Source organism: Panthera onca, chromosome B4, assembly GCF_046562875.1.
Source record: "Panthera onca isolate mPanOnc1 chromosome B4, mPanOnc1 haplotype 2, whole genome shotgun sequence".
Lineage (NCBI taxonomy): Eukaryota > Metazoa > Chordata > Mammalia > Carnivora > Felidae > Panthera > Panthera onca.
The window spans coordinates 57,011,652-57,031,981 of NC_138345.1; the positions used below are offsets into that span (position 1 = coordinate 57,011,652).

The window sequence follows — 20,330 nt, forward strand, 5'->3', positions numbered from 1 at the left end:
GAGCAAAATTTTGAAAAACCTGGATTAAAAGGTTGACCAACTTCAGAAGAGAGTGAGATGCCAAGAAATCTTTTTCAAAAGGACTTGAAATAGATCTGCATGAGTTAATAGGATAAAGAACTTTTTGTTGTATGCCAGGAAGGACCCCATGATTCTTATCTATTATCTTCAGTATCAAAATGAAAAAGAAACAAAGAATCTGGTTAATACAAATAAAACAAAGTTTGAAGTATCATAATTAATTTTAAAGCCTGAATTTAAAAAGTAGACATTCCCTGCTTTGTTATTCTAAAAGGATTGTAGTCTGGACTACATTTATTAGTTTTACCAAAAATTCTTACAAATTAGCAGGATCCCTTTTCACTGCCCCTAACCATTATATAGGAACAATTCGAATTCACCTCATATAAGCTGCATAACCTCTTTGGGGGAGAATCTGGGTTCCATCATGTGAAGGCAGGTAGGGTTATCCTTTCCACTGGACGCATATCACTTCTGTGAAGAATTCATGGTATTTTAATAAAGGCACTCCCTCTTATTTTTCATCACTTTCTCTGTTTGTCTCCAAGCTGGCATATCTCTCTCCTCTTTTTCTCCTGCTCTCTCAATCTCTCTTGCTCTTGTTCTCTTGCATTCTCATTTTATATACATACATACATGGATACATACATACAGGCAGGGTTACAAGACCCAAAGTCTGAGATAGTATACTTTTCATAATTAGTAGAAAATACTCCACTTTATTAAAATGATGATGATCAGGGGCACATGGGTGGCTCAGTCAGCTAAGCGTCTGACTTCAGCTCAGGTCATGATCTCATGGTGCATGAGTTCGAGCCCCACTTCGGGCTCGGTGCTGACAGCTCGGAGCCTGGAGCCTGCTCCGGATTCTTTGTCTCCCTCTCTCTGGCCCTCCCCCGCTCACAGTCTGTCTCTCTATTTATTTGTTCTCAAAAATAAATTTAAAAAAAATTTAAAAATTAAAAAAAAATAAAAACATAAAATGATGATTATCACTACAAATAGCTCTTTTAATTTTCCTGTTTCACCTCACAGGCTATATAATATCTACAAATCACTCTTCATCACTGTTTAATGATAAGTTAGACAAGTTATATTGTCTATATTTTGTTCCAAACAAGGAAAAAAAACAAACTATGATATAAAAAATCTATCTCTGACAAATGTGCAAAACAGTAAATACTTCTGTTTGGTTTCATTTGATCTTGAAGAACCCTTGGTAGTCTGCTATACGTGGCTTATACCGTAAAAGTCCTGAGTAAAACTGAACTCTATTTACATTTTTTAAGTGTGTTGTTATCATGTGTTCTATAAAACACAGGAATCCTCACAAACTCACAAAGAAGCTCACTTTGAAATTCATTGAGACCGTCTCCAAAAGGGTATTACATTTTCCAGAACCCCAAAGACGTGTCCATGAGATGGTGTGAAATGCACTCCAAAGTAAGATGGGCATCAAGGAGCCCTGGAAAGGACGGAACCAGGGCATCTAACAGTCATGGAGCAGCCCAATGAAAATCTGCTGGGCAAATGAGGAAGATCACAGCGTTGTAGCATGACTCCCAGGAGAAAAGGTAACCAAACCTGAAGGGAAACCAGATCAGCCCCCCAAAATACAGAGTGAAAGCCAGGAAGTCTGAGTAGAGCCAGATGCCAACAACACAGGACCTGCAGCGAGTTCTAGCAAACAAGAAAACTGAGATCTCAGAGACTCATTATCTATTAGCAGAAGACCTTTTGGAGGCAGGAGGGTGGATTTTCCTTTCTGGCCTTAATGGTGCTCAGTACTGTGTGTGGCCAAGGAATTTTATGGGAATTGACAAGTTACGCTTTAACTGAAATAGAACTCTTTAATATTAAAGCTCCACAAACTGACATTGGAAAGATGTGTAAAACTTTTCACCTTTAATCTTATTAGACATCTGAATTTCTAAACCTTTAAATGCTTTTATGCATTTTAATTAATCTCTCAGTTAAAATTGATAAAGAAAAATGAAAATTTATATATTATAAAACAATACGGTTTTCCTTGATTTTTTAAATATTCATTCCCTAGGCAAAACAATCATTTACAAGTAAGGAAATTAATGTTGGTTGCCCTCGGGCAGAGAACAGACAGCATATCACTTGCCTGACTTTTAATAAAAAAAAATACATAGTTGTCCTTCTGACGATGATCTTTAAGCATCCTAGCTCTTTTGCTAATAAAGTAGTAAGCAAGAGCTAATAAGTAAAAATTTGGACTCCTAAAAAGCAGGAAACCAAAAGAAAATTATCTGTTACATAGGTGTCTTAATGTCTATTACCCGCTACTGTGGTAAAATTATCTATTCATAATCAATGAGCTATCTAATTGATGCAAAGAAATATAATTATTTTAATAATTTCCAAATAAAACTTATGATTAATTAATTGACTTTTCTGGTTGTATATGTATATATTTATGTATCTGTCATCTAAAAAAATAAAAACAGAAAAAGTGAACATTAAAAGTGTAGTAGTGTTTCAAACATATACTATAGAAATTTAAAGTGAAACAATCAGCAGGGAATTTGATATTACCCTACAGACAGCTGCTCCTTGGATAACAATGACCCATTTCCCCCCAAAAATGAATTACTCTCACATTAAAATATGTAAAACCAATAAACTAATACAAAATCCTACAAAACTTTGTTACATTGTGGAAACAAGCAAAAGCTGTATTAGACTATGATATACATGAAAAACAACAACAAAAAAATCAAAAGTAAAATGATTAGTTTAGAAACTGCTAAAAAGTTAATGCTGTTCCTTTATCTACTATCCTTATTTTTTTCCTTAATAAATACAATGTTTAAATTCTGTATTGTAGCTGAATAATATTACACAGCCAATTAAATGCAGCGGTCTTCAAAGTAGGAGTCAAAGTTCACACATCATGAGACTGGCCATTTAACAATAAATATCCCATACAGAAGAGTGAAATTAAGAATACCTTAAAAGAAGAAAAGAAAAAGAAAAAACCTTTCTTAAAGCAAGAAATCCAAACGTACTCAAATAGCACATGTCGGAATAAGTACAATATATACTTATATAAAAATTTTTCATGTTTATGAACATACATGTTTTCACCTGAGGATATCTAATATCTTTTGAAAACAATTTTTAGAACTACTATTTTTTGAGCCCTAACACGACAGCTTGTCCTGAATCAACAGAAAACGTTATATTTAGAAATTCTGCAATTTAAGAAAAAAGCATTGAAGTTTATCAGATTCCATCAATGAGCAGGATAATAACAACTTAACAGTTTGACCAAATTAAATCATTCTGTTTTCATTTAATAAAAAGGCACAATCCACAGGCTGTTCAAAACCAAAACTTCCCTACAATTTCTCCACTCATCCTCATTCTGACCACACAGCGTCTCTTTTCAATTCAAACCATGCATTCTAGAGCTCCCTTTCTCACCCCTCACAAACCTTAGTGGAATGAAGGGCATTAAAAGTAAGTAAACAACCAATAAATGTAACTATGTTACTGAGTCATGTGGGGAGGAGGGCAACATGCAGAGAAAATGGCTAAGTTGTTCAAGTTGGTAAAGCAGACTTTGTTCCATAAACTTTCCAAGAACACTGGTAGAATGCTTCATTTTTAATTCATTCAATCCCACTTAAAATTTACCTGCCGGCAGCAATTTGACTAGGTTATTTTTTGCTCTCACAAAATGCCATTTTTATTAACACATCAAGGAAAAATATAAATATGTTCAGCTTGACATTCTGTCTTAATATTTTGAAGATGAAGCTCATGTAAAGTGCAAAAGAAAGCTCTGTGACCGCTTATAGGGGCAGGGTGATAAAAGCTGAAAAATATTTGAACGAGGGATTCTGGCACATTTATATTGTAAGGAGTAAATGCAGGCACGTTATGTCCTTCCATTGATAATACTAACATCATCAGGACTTGTATAAACTGAATCCTCTCTGATAATACAGTCAACATTCACTGGGTACTGACAATGTCAAAAGACAGTTCTGAGTTTTCCATAACTCATTTCTTTTAATCCTCAGAACAACCCCATGAGGTATGGACTGTCATTTCTCCACTTCACAAATGAAGAAACTGAGGCAGGCACAGACAAGTTCAACAGCTTACCCAAGGGAACCCATCTTACAAACCACTGAATCAGGCTGGTAAATTAGATAATCTTATTCTAGAGCCTATACTCAAGACCCACATGACTGCTTAGGTCTAGAAAATTCTACCATTTATAACTTCAGTGTTTACCCCTCCTAAAAAAAAAAACTGACAGACATGGATTAAGTCAATGTGTGTTCTCCCATAACACTCTTTACTTACTTCTCCACTTACATTTTGCTTGATATACTGCAATTGCTTCCATAACGTCTGTCTCCCGCAGACTATAAGCTTAATGAGGACAAGAGCCATATGTGTCTTGTCCATTATTAAATTTCTAGAAGCTAGCACTATCTAGTATATACAAAGTATTTAATAATATTTCATGAAGGAATGTACATTTTTAAATGGCTTAAAAGATCTATTCTCTCTACTGCCAATCAAAAATTTCCATTAATAACTACAAATATTGACAATTCACCATCAATACAATAGCTAATATGTATTCAGTTTTCACTATCCTAGGTTCAGCGCTAATTTATTTATATTCTGTTACTCAATAGCCACAATCTCTTTCTTTCCTTTTTTTTGTGCAGAAGAGGAAAATGAAATTCAGAGAGGTTAAGAAACTAGCCCTATATGCCACAGCTAGTGAAATATGCAGTCAGGAACTAAACATAGACATCTGGCTCTAAAGTCTATGCTATACACTACCTTGAAATAGGGGCAATTTTCAAACTGCTAAATTCTCAGTTTAAAGAGAATTGGAAAATGTTGGTAATAAAAAAGATCTCCATTCTGTAATCTTTTAAAAATATCTTAATATATCTTTTTTAAATTGTAGAGTGGTAGAGTTAAAATAAGAAAGAATAAACTGTATTCGCCTCTAATTTTATTCAAAATTTATAAAATATTTTAGAATCCTTAAAAATATTACATCTGATTTTAAAAATCTGATTGGGTAAATGAAGAATGAGGAAAAGAGTTGAAATTGTTTTGACTGAGATAACTGACTTCTAGCACTTTTTATAAAGAGCACACATTGTAGTTCTAAATATGAATTCCAATCTAACAAAATATACGGTGCTTTTACAGTGCTACACTATTAGATAGACATTATAATTAATATTTTTAGATTATTACCTGCAAAAAATTTGGTATTTATGAACATCTGCAGAGTAAACTTCATGGATAAATTGTTAATACTTCGTTGCATTAAGGAAGCTCTATATTCTCAACTAGTACCAAACAGCTCCCTCTGCAAGACAAATCATTATGGCTCAGATTGTTCCTGATCACAGATTGGATGTCCTAGAAATCTAAGCCAATTAAAAAAAACCTCCAAAATTTGGTACACCAAAACTTGAACTTGATAGGTATCCACTTCTAACTAATCTAATTATAGTCTTAAGTGATTTTATAAAGGACAATGCTCTAATAACTGTCTTAAAATCTGTATTTAATCTGAATCTAATCATGAGGACACAATCAGACAAATCCAGATTGTGAGATACTATGTGAAGCAAATGTCTGGGACTCTTCAAAAATGTTGATGTCGATGCCAAGACAAAAAGATTGAAGGGTACTATTTACAATTAAAAGTGACCTAGAGAGATATGACAAGTAAATAAAATATCTGATGCTTGACTTGATCCCGGATTTAAAAAAAAAAAAAAAGGGTAAAAAAGGCATTACTGGGGCAGTTAGGAAATGTAGATATGGACTATATCAAATAATATCACTGTATTGGGGTGCCTGGGTGGCTCAGTCAGTTAAGCATCTGACTCTTGATTTCAGCTCAGGTCATGATCTCCCCTCCCCCCCCTGCCCCACCCCACCCCCCCCAGTTCGTGGTTTCAAGTACCACATTGGGCTCCATGCTGACAGTGCAGGGCCTGCCTGAGATTCTCTTTCCCTCTCCCTCTGCTCCTCCCCGCTTGTGTTCTCTCTCTCTCTCTCTCTCTCTCAATAAATAAACAAAACTTTTAAAAAATCATAATAAAAACCAATAATATCACTGAATTAATGTTACTTTCTTGGCTGTGCTAATGTTATTGTGGTTATGTTGGAGAATGTCCTGGTTCTTAGAAGTGTTAGCCTGCAATGTGCTTGCAAATGAATCAGAAAAAAGAAAGAGAAAGTAAAAGGACCTAAATTTAATAAATAGCAAAACTTGGTGAAAAGTCTAAAGTATATGGATGATCATTGTACTACTCTCGGCACTTTTCTATTGATCTTGATTTTTTAATAAAAAAAGAAAAGGAAACAATAAGAAAAGCTCTATATTTGAATACTTGTGACATGTTTTAGATCATTAGGAAGTTTTCAGTTGCAGCAAATGTAAAGTCAAAAATCTTCTGTGCTGGTGAGTTAGCTCTGCCATCGTGATCTGTAAGTGCCTAAACGTTATCATAAAGAGCAGTCCTATAATAATCATGCCTGAACCTAAACCATCAATTTTGGTGATGTTTTAGTTGGCAAAAGGTAAACAGTGATGCTTTTTAATGATTATTCTCCTATTGATAACATGATAAATTATAAAAATCTTTTATCCTACCCTTTTTCCTGCATTCACCACTTCCTCACATTGTTTTATTCATATTGATGTGTACCTTCATCTTGTCAAAGAAATTAGTTACAAGGTAAGTATTTGCTAAATATTTTTAAAGGAACAAATCAAGATGGAAATGTTTCTGTGTCATCACTCTACATGTAGATGTGCTACTAACTCATAGTGAAAGCGTATAAAATTATCTGCTAAATTAACTCTTTCAGTTAATCTGGGATGACTTTTAGAGTTAAGTCAACCCAGAGGGCCCAATGGAATGCTGTGTTGCTCAATATCTGCAAAGGCAATCCATTTATGAAAGTGGACCATTAATGATAGACAGCCCTAACATGCTTCAAATGAAGATAACCTCTGCTATGCGGTTATACCAAACTCTAGGGGCTCACATGGGACACTTTACAGGTACTCGAGCAGATCCAAAAGTGTTTCCTGAGGAAAATTCCTGCTTTGTCTCCATGAACTCCTAAACCTAGAGTCAATTTAAGGACAGAAGTGGGAGTGCCCTCAATCTAGGCAAGAATACAACTCAGTCAAGAACTGATTGTTCCTCATCTCTTAGCAACAGCCTGGATGTAACAACTGTTATTTAAAGGAGATAGTTTAAGGGACATGTTAGCCTTTTCTTAGATCTCTGCCAATATCCTTTCACCAGGAAATCTACATACCTGGCAAACATTAGTTTAGCTACTTATAGAAATGCCTTCCTTCACTAAGTTAGTTATCATTCAATATTCTTTCTCTTATCTGGTCTCTACTAAAAATGGCAATGTAAAGAATGCCTTATGAATTTTCTACAATACTTCTATTGGAGACAATTTAAGGACTCAAAACATATTACTCTCTCACATCAGGGTCCTGCAAAACAATTGTGTTTACCAATAAAATGTTAGGCTTTTTTTTTTTGTGTCAGAAAATGGTAATCATTAACCTTATGACTGTCAGTTTAAAAAGAGTATTCTTAGCCAAGGTTTTGGGAAGAATTATCTTCCCTTATTTTATCCACTTGCCTATTTATGTGCACACATACATTAACATATATATAGTGTATACAGTGTATATATACACATATATATAGTGTACATAATATAGGTGTAATGTATAATTTTATAACATGTATATATTTTTATATAACAAACATATGTATTATATATGTACAATATGTAAAACATATGGGATTCTATGACATGAATATTTTCTTTTTAATATTTATAATCCTTTTAGCAAGTACCTGAAGTTCTACTAAATCCTGTACAAAACACTGGCTTCAATATTTATTAAGTACTGGATATTTATATATCAGTATATAGTCCAATGTTATTTGCCATCTTTGCTGTGTTATGTGAAATATTCTTGGAATCTTTCCCCATTATTAAGTGTAGAAAGATTACTTAGTTTATTACATGAGTAGTAAAGTGACCAAAAAGATGGGAATTATTATATCCCCATTTCACAGGTAAAGAAATTATGACACAGAAACTTTACGTAACTTGCCAAAATCACATAGCTAATAACAGTGGAGTTGTGGAATAAATTAAAGCAGTCTGACTCCAAAACCCACCCATAAGTACAGTTATATGGTTTCTCCCTGACCAGGTATCAAGAAATCAAAGAAACCACCAGAAGCTTCAGCCATATCTACATATGGAAAAATACTTAAAAGATCAAAAATTAAAACAGAGATCCAATATAGGTTCAGTTCAAACCTATATTAACATACACTATTTTAAGAGTAAAACTGAAAAATCCAATAGAATAAAACCACGAGGTTCATTTCCATTCCCAAATGCCTTACTGTCCCCAGGAATCTTCAGTCTTTTAATAGTCCCATTATTTTACCATACCTGATTGAGTTCTCTACTCAAATTTACCAACACCCTGGCCCACTACCCTATAAAAGCAGTATGTCATGACTACAAGTTAGATCAAAGGATTAAGATTGTCTTAATTCTAGCATTATTTACCAGTTTCTCACAAGGTTTCCATATTAATTTCACCACTGAAGATGTGAACACTGACATATTTAAAAATTACTATAAAGAGGTGTCCTGCCCATTAAGAGAGCAAAAACAGGGGTGCCTGGGTGGCTCAGTTGGTTAAGCATTCGACTTCGGCTCAGGTCATGATCTCGTGGTTTGTGAGTTCAAGCCCCACGTCAGGCTCTGTGCTGACAGCTCAGAGCCTGGAGCCTGCTTCAGATTCTGTGTTTCCCTCTCTCCCCGCTCACATTCTGTCTCTCACTTAAAAATAAATAAACCATTTTTAAAAATTAAAAAAGATAGCAAAGCCAATCGGATAAACTTTCTGAGCAAAGATACTGCCTGTCCATAAAGACACTATTTCAATAGGAAGTACCCTGTAAAGGACTTAAGAAAGAGATATTTGAGAGATCTTACATAGCTATACTTATCACAGTAAAGAAATTGCCATCTATAATGTGCACTGGAAATTGGTAGGTCTTAAAAATAGTTTCAAGAAGCCTTTACCAAGAAACCCTTTAAGTAACTGTCCACATATCTGGCTATCCACCTGCTGGCACATCACCTTGTGCCATGAATGAATGAATGGATTCAGATAGGAGAGATTAGAAGTTTGTATCACAATCATTGTATATTATGTGTGTACAGTGTCTGAAATTTTATAATAATTATTCACCAACTAAAATAATTCCTGACATAGTAGGCATTTGAAATACATTTGTTGAATGAATGCAGAAATTTCTGCCACTTAAATAATAGATTCTAACGTTCTGGAAGCACGTTTTGTTGTTGTTGTTGTTGTTGTTGTTGTTGTTGTTGTTGTTATTTACCTAGATCAATACTGAAATTTGATGGCTAAGAGTCAGGCCTTTGGAACTGGACTGTTTGGGTTTGTATACTAGCTCTGCCCTTTGTTACCTGAGAAATTAGGCAACTCTCTTTCTTTCATTTTCTTCTTTGTGGAAAAGGGAGAACAAATGAGATTTTTGTGAGGCTAAGGCTGGCACAGCATAAGTACATACTGAATGTCATTGCTATCTTTATATATATCTCTATTAGTGTATCTCTATCTGTACAGAGATAGAGCTTGGATCACATCTTGTGGGTCAATTTTAGAAACTGTGTGTAGTATCAGCTGGGATGCAAAAGGGGAAGGTATTCCTAGCCAGCCACAAACTTCTTTAAACCCAGTGGAGAAATGACAGATACACATGGTGGCATTTCAAAAGGTAAATATAATTGTCCTTTTAAACATATAATCTCTAAAATAACCCATACAATCCTTAAGCAAACATCTTCCTTTCTATTATAACTCCACGGAAATTTGAAGAAACTGACAGAATTCGTTGGGTAAATGATATAAAGATCTGTGCAAGTCAGTGTTACTACCAAGGCTTTTTCAAAAGCAATAAAACATCACCTTCTTATAGAAGAAAGCTTAAAAAGGAGGACAGTTAATAAACACTTAACTCTTTCTGGTTCATTGTTACCCTACTGAGCTGTGGACTACTAGAATCCAGATACAGACAGAAGTTTTAATTTTCCTCCCTCCATGGAAGGGAAGAGAACTGTGCTGTCCCATAGAAATATAATGTGAGCCACAAATAAGAGCCACACACAGTAATTTGAAATTTCCAGTTGACACATTAAAAAAGTAAAAAGAAACAGGTGAAAATAACTGTAACAACATATTTTATGTAAGTCAGTATAGCAAAATACTGTCATTTCAAAACATAATCAATATTTTAAAAAAATCTTAGTAAGATATTTTACATCGTTTCTTTTCAACCACATCTTCAAAATCCAGTGTGTTTTTTATACTTACAGCAAATCTGAATTCAAATTAGCCCCATTTCATGTTCCTGTCATGTAGCTAGTGGCTACCATATTGGAAAGCACAGATATAGAGGGATTCTAAGAGCATTTCCTTTTACAATTTTCCTAAATCACAGACTTCTTTTTCAAAAACTAAAAGACAATATATCATTGGTAAATCATACAACCTAGACATATCCATAATCTAACACATTCTAATAGCTCAATTTTCCCAATATTTGGAAATGCAAATATATTTCAGCCAAGGAAAAGAAAATAGGTCAAATTACTTAGTCAAAATGTATTTTTGGCTTACTATGTGCTAAGTAAAAGTCTATTATAGCTTTTACCAACTACTCCATAAATTTAAAAGCTTATAGTATATAATACTTGCCAATATTCTTTTATTGAGGACTTCTCCCATACCTTTAAGGTAAATGAAATGGGTCAAATAATTAGACTTTGACTATAATTTACTATCTATAGAATATGTTTCCCTTACTGAACTAGTGATGAAACAGCACTGGCCTGATTTAATACTATAAATTCAGAACAAATGGGAAAGCATTAAATTCAGAAGTGCTTCTGGACCATTAACTTCCATGCTGATTTGACATGCACCATAGTATTCAGGCAACAGACTCGGGAATATAACCTATTCCTAAAGCAAACAGTATTTTATCTCATAACCATCTGGGGTTCTCGTCCTAAGGGCTACTTGTGTAGTGTTGTCTGGTATATTTTAATATCCTGAGGTGTGGAACTAAGACCTACTTTATTAGCAAAACCCATTTTTGCTAGAAAAAGAAGACTGACATAGAGGAGATTATAGAGGGCACAAAATTTTGGCTGAGGCCCTTGTTTTCATTATTTAGTTGAAGAAAATCATTGGTTATATATGCTTTCAAAACCCTATGGTTTTTCTAAGGTACCAATAAAAGTGATACCATTCATAACGTGGACAGTGGTCTCTTTCATATATTGCCTATAGTCGCAAACTTAAGTGCCAAGCAGATGGTTGAAATCTGTTTTGTATAAAATGTGTGCTTTTTTTTTCCCCCAACTGTGTTCTTTGTATTCATATTCAGCCTAGGTTTTAGCCATCAAAACACTGGCACTATGTCGATCATTAGCAGCATTTTAGACAACTGGCAACTAAGGTATTCACTGTTCTCCACAAAATGTTCAGCTAATATTTCCCAGATGTATAATTAAGGCAAAAGATCATCTTCTTAAATTGGTATCAGCACTTTGGATGGCTTCTGGCTTTCAACAGATTATATCAGTGGAAAACAATTTTATATCAAAAATAAAGGTTCTGTTTCTTGGATGTTTTTGTTTGCCTGTTACACAGCTGCCCATAAAAAAGAAATCTATAAATTTGCTCAAGCTTCAACTCGCCATCTAAGAAATAGGTAGCTAATGCAAAACTCCTCATGTTACTTTTACTACGAAAATCTATGATGTACTATATTTGCATTGATAACTGTCTTCAAGTTATTTAATATTTTCCAATATCCAAAGTATTTGTACAAATAATGCTTTACAAAGCAGTAAATAGTGTGTATGGCTGTTTTTACTCAACAAAAAAATCATTCTTTTTTTCATTGTCCAATAACTTTTATATAAAATAATTCATTTTTATGATAATACACAAATAAATGAATTTTAATTTGCATAAAGCATAGGAATATGTTAAATCAGGAAATTCGTTATTTTAATGCTAGATATACTGACACTTGCAAAAACAACTTTCAGTGTATCATATTTCCTATATATAAAATGGAAAGAGATGTGCTTTTCAGATATTTTGTTATTAGCAGTAAGCAGAAGAAAATGTACTATACTGCTGTTATTTAGGTATAAGTTACCTGGATCAATAGTCATAAGTGCATTTAATTATAGTTGTATTTACTATAAAATTTTTAAAAAGTCAATAAATCTTATAGGCATTATTTCATATGCTAACAACTATGTTTATCAAACAAAAATATACAATTCTTTCAAAGTCTGAATTCAGTGGTTTGCATTCAGAGATATCCAAATATTTTTTACAAATTTTCATAAGCTCAAAATGACTCATTACAATTAGGGGATAAATAATTTTATACTAATTTTAAAGCCCATTTTATAACTGCATGGCTGAAACCCAAAGAATTTAAATGACTTCTACATCACAAAGTTTTAATTCTTGATTTAGAAGCTGTAGGAACATACGCCAAATTTGTATATCACTAAATGCTGTATTATAAAATGTATTAGCAGGAAGTTGCCCAACTGGACGATTTCCAGATTTTCTTTCTTATTTAACAGTAGGATATTTGCACATTTCCCTTTGGTCCTAGTTCTAAACGTAGTTCTGGTTCAGTAAGGTCCTTTTCTGTTTGTTTTGTTTTGTTTTGTTTTGTTTTACAACCTTTATATCGGTACCAGGAGAATGAGAGGGTAACACCCATTCTTTATTCCTAAATTAAAAGTGGCAGGAATAGAATAAAAAATTTCTACATCACACTCATTAAGCAAATAATTAATTCTAACAAAGGGCCAAATCCTATGTTATCCTAAATACACAAATATATATTTAAAACGTACACCTCATATGTACAAGGACTTTGTCATACCATAGCCATATTTTCAAAGTGCATATAATACAGAAAGTCCTTGGATACGTAGTTAAAAGATTACGTTGCTGATGGTATAACTACACTTTTTTCCCCCCAAACATTGTGTTATAAAAAAAATGCAGTCTGCCGAATGTAACATATTAACAATATGTGAAGCTTGCCTTCTCAGATAATATAGCTTTTTAAGTACATCTTTCATTGTTCTACTCCTTGCTTCACAGAGTTTAACATTCCTTTTCTTGAAATTGCCAGTCACTAACTAATGCATATAAAATTGGTTGTCATGATCCTAATAGTTGCCTAAATTATTTTAAGAAGCACCTAAAGTCTTTCTTTGGACTGTTTGTAATTTTAATCTTGCCACTTTCCTGCCCAGTGTTTTATTTACTTATATAAAGACACAGACTGTCCATAAGCTCCCGTGTTGTCCTGAGGCTCTACTCTCTAACATTTTCTTTTTGGTTTTTTTTTTAATCTTATCCTTATAAATACTTTCAGCTCTTTGACCCAAAATGCCACTCTCTCTCATGCTTTTCATATTACTCCATAGTTCCCTGTTCAATAGTCCATATATAATTTATTTTTCACGATATTGATAATAGTTGAGGATGATGATCTGATGCACCTGGAAGTTTCAACCACATAAAATATGAATCTTCTCTTTGAAACATTCAGCTTCAAAATAGTTCATAGCAAATTTGTGAACTTGATCCTAAATAAGAATTATACATAGTACTTAGATTTCAAACTCCTAAAATGTACTATAGTTACTTGTTCCTGCACAATACCACTCAACTGAAAGGTAAATTGAGAAATGATTCCACTCGTAAAGGCTGGTCATTCTTCTGGTCATTCTGGTCATTCTGGCTGGTCTTCTGGTCATTTGCATCAGTGCAAAAATTCTGACCACTAGAGTAAGGAGCTAGGGATGTCTCAAAGGAGCTCAAAGTGATGAAATTTTAAAGGTGAGAGATTTAGAAACTATCCAGCCCATCTTCACATTTTACAGATGCAAACACTAAGACCCAAAAATTCTTCCTAGTCCATAGGGAAGAGCTAGAACTTGAGATGTTACACCCAGCTAATACCACTCTCCACATGGTTTACTTATGAAAAAACCAAAATTAGTAAAGATACTGACACATGTAAATTTCTACCAGAAAAAGAGGAAACCATTTGATGTGTTAGAAAAATACTCACAATCCACAAAATATTGTTCATTTGATCCGTATGCCTTAGGCCTCTGACACTCAACTTTCTCATCCTTATCCAAAATCTCAAATATCCTTAAATTTTATTCAAGCACCCCTTGAGCCACCAAACTTCTTGAATTCAAATTTTCTCTTCAATATGCATGACAATGCTACCCTCAGATTTCAAAAGCTAGAACACTAGTATATTTAGTCGTCACAAAAGTGTTAGTGGCTCCCACTTATCTTTTAGTTTACTTATAAAAGTCCATATATTCTGCTCCTTTACTTTGATTCTTTACACTGCTATTAGGATCTTTTGGATATGCTTTTCTTTCTCTAAAAGAATGCTTTTAAACCATTAATTATTTCTAAACTCTTTATAGGTCAAATTGGATCCATTTTATTTTTCCAGTAATGTTAATTTTTTAGAGGCGAATATACAACCATATTTATATCCCATAATCCTTAGGGCTCTAAAAACAATAGCTCTTCCTTCTATTTTCTATATTCTAACTATGTTTAGGGCTGGAGGGAAATACAAGTTCTTTCCTGAGAAATGGCATTCAGTGTTATCTTTGGTTTTCTACTCCTAGGTGTTGTATGATTAATGGTACTTGGAATATTATATAAACGTTTTCTTCACATCCTGATGATATTATGGGAGAGATGATGATCTGAATCTGACATTGTACATTTAGTTATCACTCATTCAAAGTTGAATTAATAAATGAATCAGAAATTGAATAGTTTGATCATCACTTCATTCCTTTCTCTACTAAAGGGTATATATTATGTAATGAATCTTCAACATAGATCTCTTGTAGTGCAGGTGAAAAAGAAGAAATAAGAACGTTAATTTTATGGGACATACATATTCCTGTAAACTGTTTTCCAACATATGACGAAACTCAACAGCAAATAAGGAGGGGGAGCATGAAACAAAGAGACATCAGGAAAAGAGCAAAAATAAAGTCTTTGGACTTTGTAAATTATTGCCCAACAAATCTGGCCCAGGTAAATAACCCAAAGAAATAATAGAAGGCAAACAAGTAAGACCTTAACTCTGGAATCAGAATAAAAATGTTTTAGAACTTTGTCAAGCAGCCTATAGTAGCTGTGAATGAAAAAGCATAGCATAAATAAAGCATTATTTTTTTTAATATTATGTTCTCAGGTGAAGGGTATTTCTCATTTTCAAAGTTTGTGTTTCTTTTTCATTACAGTGTTCTTTTATTAGATAAGTATAAAGTTGTTTAAAATGACAACTCAACAGCTCCTATATGAAAGTTCTACAACCACTTCCCAAACAAACTATCCTCTTGGCATACTGATCCTAATTAATATAAAAAACTAAATAAAAGCAGAAACAAAAACAAAAAACAAAAAATAAAAAAACCAAACAAATCCAAAATCAGTAATAAAGTAAATCATTTACTACATTTTAAAATAAATTTTGATTAAAAATGTATCAACTAAACACCATTTGGGCCTGTCTTTTTTTACTACTAGATTAAAATATATACATACACACACACAGACACACACACACACACATATTAACAAGCAAAGCAGTTTAACCCTTTCCCTTCTTTTCCCAGTAGTGTCCTGAAGCCCTTAAGGAGAAGACACGTCCTTTATAAAATTGCTTCTCAGTGTCCCAACTGATCTAACTCTCTTAAGTTGCCAGTATAAAAACCTTGTAAGGCTTTGAGGATGCTTTTTTTTTTTTTTTTGGCCCAGACAGTAAATTTTATTTCTCCATATAACATCTATTCTGACTGTATCTGATTCTTAGGTTTCAATGTGACAGAAAAGATTGGGATGGGTAGGGGAGGCACATGTGCACAGAACATAATATAAAAGTCTCTGCATCTCCACAATGAGAAATATTAAAAATGAAGCTACTAATACATTTTTAAGAAAGATCATATTTTCTGTTTCTCAACATTTTCTTTTTTGAAAAACACATTCTTTCAAAGATGTGAAGAGCAGAAATAGAACGCTGTTACATATGAAAGTTTCAATGGATTTGCTGCCAGCAGCTTTTCTTTATAGTGTTCCTCTTACCTACAGTATGTGTTGGCACTGGCAGGTAGCCCTAATTCGTTAGTAGCCAAATTATTTTTGTCCCTGAAGTACGAGAAATCTCCATAGCACATGAATGAGACATGGTTTACTAGTTTACACACATTTTTATAACTCCAAGAAACCAAAACTCATTCACAAATGCTTTCATTTCAGCACAGAGAAGGGCTACAGAATACTAGAGATACCTACTTTGAATTCCTGTTCCCCACTCTCCATGAGAAAATAAAGAGGAAAAAAAATATTTTTAACTTCAATTAAAAAAAAAAAACTTTGGTCCTTAATGCAAGAAAAACAAACAGCTTTCTGTTCATCACACTCCACATTTCAATAAAGTCAAAATATTTCAGTATAAGGTCTTAAGAAAAAATGTAATTTAGTAATAAACCTAAATGTCTTCAGATAAGAATTCATCATGACGGCACAGCAGGTATAGATAATGTGGTTCACAACTAGCATCCTCATATTTCATGATTACCAGCTCCATGTATATACTGTTACACCATCTTCACTAAGTAATAGAGAAAAAATAGGAAGAAAAAATAAGGAACACTTAGAAATAAACATTTAACACAAGTGATGATTCAGCCATAGCAAAAAAAAAAAAAAATCTCTGAATTCTAAGGCAAGACAAAAGTAAATATATTAACACTAAAGAGCCAAGTGACTGAAATGTTACTTAGATAAAAGATTTAAAATACAATGAGACGAGTTCAGGTTTGAATTGATTTAAGGTTCAACACTGACTTCAAATGCCTATGGACATCTATAAGCTTTTGGTTTTAATTTTCCTTCTGTCATGTTTTATGGGTAAAAGTCCTTAAACTACCTTGTAATAGATTAATTACTTTCAAGCTGGGTGACAAAAGGGCATAATGACCGGAAAATGATACAAAAGAAACAGAAGAAGCATGTTAACAAGTTTATCAACAAACCTGGGAAATTCTCATGAAGTACAGATTAAGGTTCAGTGGTTCCAAACTGGCAGCATTCAAGTTGGGTTCATATTTGGGTTTTTTGTTTTGTTTGTTTTTTTAAACCACCTGTCCTAAAACGACATTGTTTATGCTAATTATCTTTGTTTATGCCACAATTCTGTTTGTTTACCACATTCTTTTAAAATACCATATCCCTATAAACAGTTCTCACCAGAATTCTTCTAAATCTTGTTTCGGTCTGGTCCTTCTCGGCAGCCCACTGAGCAGAACGCAGCTCTACAATGAAGGCGCAAGAGCTGGGAACAAGTTTGAGTCTCTGACTCCTCAGGCTGGCAAAGGCAGGGAGTACTGCTGAGGTTTTACTCTCAGGCTCCAAGGGAAAAGGATACTGAATGTGTAGAAATGCAACACCCCCCTATTGGACAAGCAGAACCATACGCCACAGGATCTCCAGAGATGTATGAACTCTCAACTAGTAAGTGAAGGGAAGAATAGATAATGCTAAAGGGAAAGGCATGCAGTTTCCAAACTGCAGGAGAAAACACAGAAATCAGAAAGCATAACAAGTCTTCTCCTGAACCATGATCAGTTCCTGCTTAAAATGAAAGAATATGAAGCATTCTCCTAAGTGTCCCAAATAAACACTATTCACTCAAGCAAGATACTAACAGTCCTTATTTTTTTTTCTTCTCTAGCAATATCATTTGATGGTGTTCACTTATAGAGCATTTGATCTTTATATTTAATATAAATGATGATGCTATCAATCAATGAAAAGGATACAAGGAGAGAATGAATGAAGTAAGGAAGAATTTGCTATGTTTTAGTCCATTTCCTGTTCAATAGATATTTTCCACTAACAGGACGATGTTTCATGTTTTGGTCAAATCTTTGAACATCATTTTACCTGATTGCCATCATCTGGGTCAGACACCTGACATATTAAATTGCATGTGAGTTAGTATAAGAGAGATATGCAGATTGGTTTATTTCCCATGCTGCTAGTTAACCTCATTGAACTTATAAATGAACAACAAATTATGGAAGAAAGCAAAAATTCATCCATTATACTTTTTCAGCTAATCTATAAAAAGGGAGATGTTCAATCTACATAATACACATTGGCATTATACATACTGCCATTAGGTGTTTGGAGAATTGACAGTGGGAAGAACAGACAATAAAGATCAGACTTTATCCATGAATGTAATTTTGCTTTTTAAATTCATGTGAAATCGCTTCTAATTCTATAGAGGAGTAACGTACTAAAGTATTAGAGCTGGTCTTGTTATTTGCCTCTCAGGTACGATGCATACACAGATTTTAGTTAAAAGCTCCCTAAGAACAGGTAAATACGTTACCATGTTATCTTAGGCTTATTATATTTGAGAAACATAAGATAAGAAAAGAACACATCAACATGTAAAGTAATCATAACATTCACACATTTCTGTATCTGTCAACTTGCTAAACACTGAGCAGCACACAGTGCCACCTGACATTTAACCCTTAATTGTTCTCGGTGATCAGTCAGGTCTCCTGCTATGTCTTCAGGATAGTACTAGCGTGTGACTGTGATAGAAGTATAGTGTGTCCAGTGTTTCAGGTAAGGTATATTCCTAATAGCTGAATTAACTTGCAAATTATTGAGACAGCAATTAAAACCTATCATCAGTGGTAGACACCCCTTCCTCTACAAAGTAGCAATAAAAAATAAATAAAATGAATTAAGGCATGTATCACAATATCCTAAAAATACAACATCAAACTTATAGGTTTACAGTTGTGATAAGGTTGACAGATGTGAACAGATAACTTTCCTTTGATTCACACCTAGAGGTTACCTCCTGACTTGAATGCACTGATCACTCATAAAGTTTCTAACTAAGCTGAATAAATATGTCTGGGTAATAAATATTTTATTACTATGGCCAAACTTTACGTAATTCAAGTACCGCTAATGTAAGAGATATTCTTGCGGTCCGCTAATAGTAATTTTACATGGTAATTACAAAACAGCTTTTCACAGTACCTGATGTATATTTCTGTCTTTAGAAAAAAAGCACTTAAAATTTTCCTGATGTCAAAAATTATTTCTTTAGTCAACATGACTACAAAAAATTTTGATGGGAATATAGAGCAAATAAGTTAGAATTTTACTGCAGAAGGTTCAACTCCTGTAGTGGTCTTTTCAACATGTACAAAATAGACAGTCTGTTGTCTGTACCCGTTTTGAGAGAAGCAAAGAGGTGATACTATAAGCTTAATTTGCTTCATCCCACTACCTTTAATCCCAACTTTTTTCCTAGACATTATCAGCCTGTCTTCGTAAGCAATCATCTTACACTTGCTTTTTAATTAACTCTCTAACATAAAACGATGAGAAAGTCTAACAAGTAGCTTAGTCATAAAACTATTACACTATAATCAAATAGGATAAATATAAATATAAAGGAAATAATAACACAATACTATTGATAGTATTAAAATTTGTTTTTTTATTCATCAGAAACAAGATAAAATTGATCTTTAAGGCAAATATTTTAAATATTTTCATTCTAGGAATATGAAAAAATAGAGTATTCTGAAAAGAAAAACCTTATGTCTTGATTTTTTATTATCACACTTTCTTTTAAAAATTTTAGGAGAGTTCAAGTGTTCTTTGTCATGATGCTATTCTAGTGACATTTAGATCATGTTGCCAGTTATGTTTCCTCTAAATAGTATAATGTAAAAGACATTGCTTACAAATAATGTCTCAGAACATACTTTGCCTATTCACCCACACCTGAGAATTGTGCTTTTCATTACTCATAATCAGTTATGACAGTGATGCTTAAAAATGAAAATAAAATATTTCTACTTGTTTACTTTTTAGAATCACTCTTCAATTTGTTCTACCTCCTGAACATTTTTTTTAACAATGAAACTGTTACGACTTCTGAATTATTTAACAAGTGCTTATTAGTCTGACAGCATTGACCATG

General features: G+C 33.4%; 1 protein-coding gene across 18 annotated transcripts in view; it reads right to left on the reverse strand.

Annotated features, from left to right (window-relative positions):
• The window catches only part of SOX5 (SRY-box transcription factor 5), a 1,011,771-nt gene that overhangs the window by 387,209 nt on the left and 604,232 nt on the right, over positions 1-20,330 (reverse strand). Inside the window, exon 1 of one of the 18 annotated variants that reach the window (XM_060659534.3) lies at positions 17,555-17,679. The exons of the other annotated variants lie outside the window; for them this stretch is intronic. The gene's annotated coding sequence lies outside the window, so the exon portion shown is untranslated. Of the gene's footprint in view, positions 1-17,554; positions 17,680-20,330 lie in introns of those variants that run through there. 18 annotated transcript variants of the gene reach the window in all.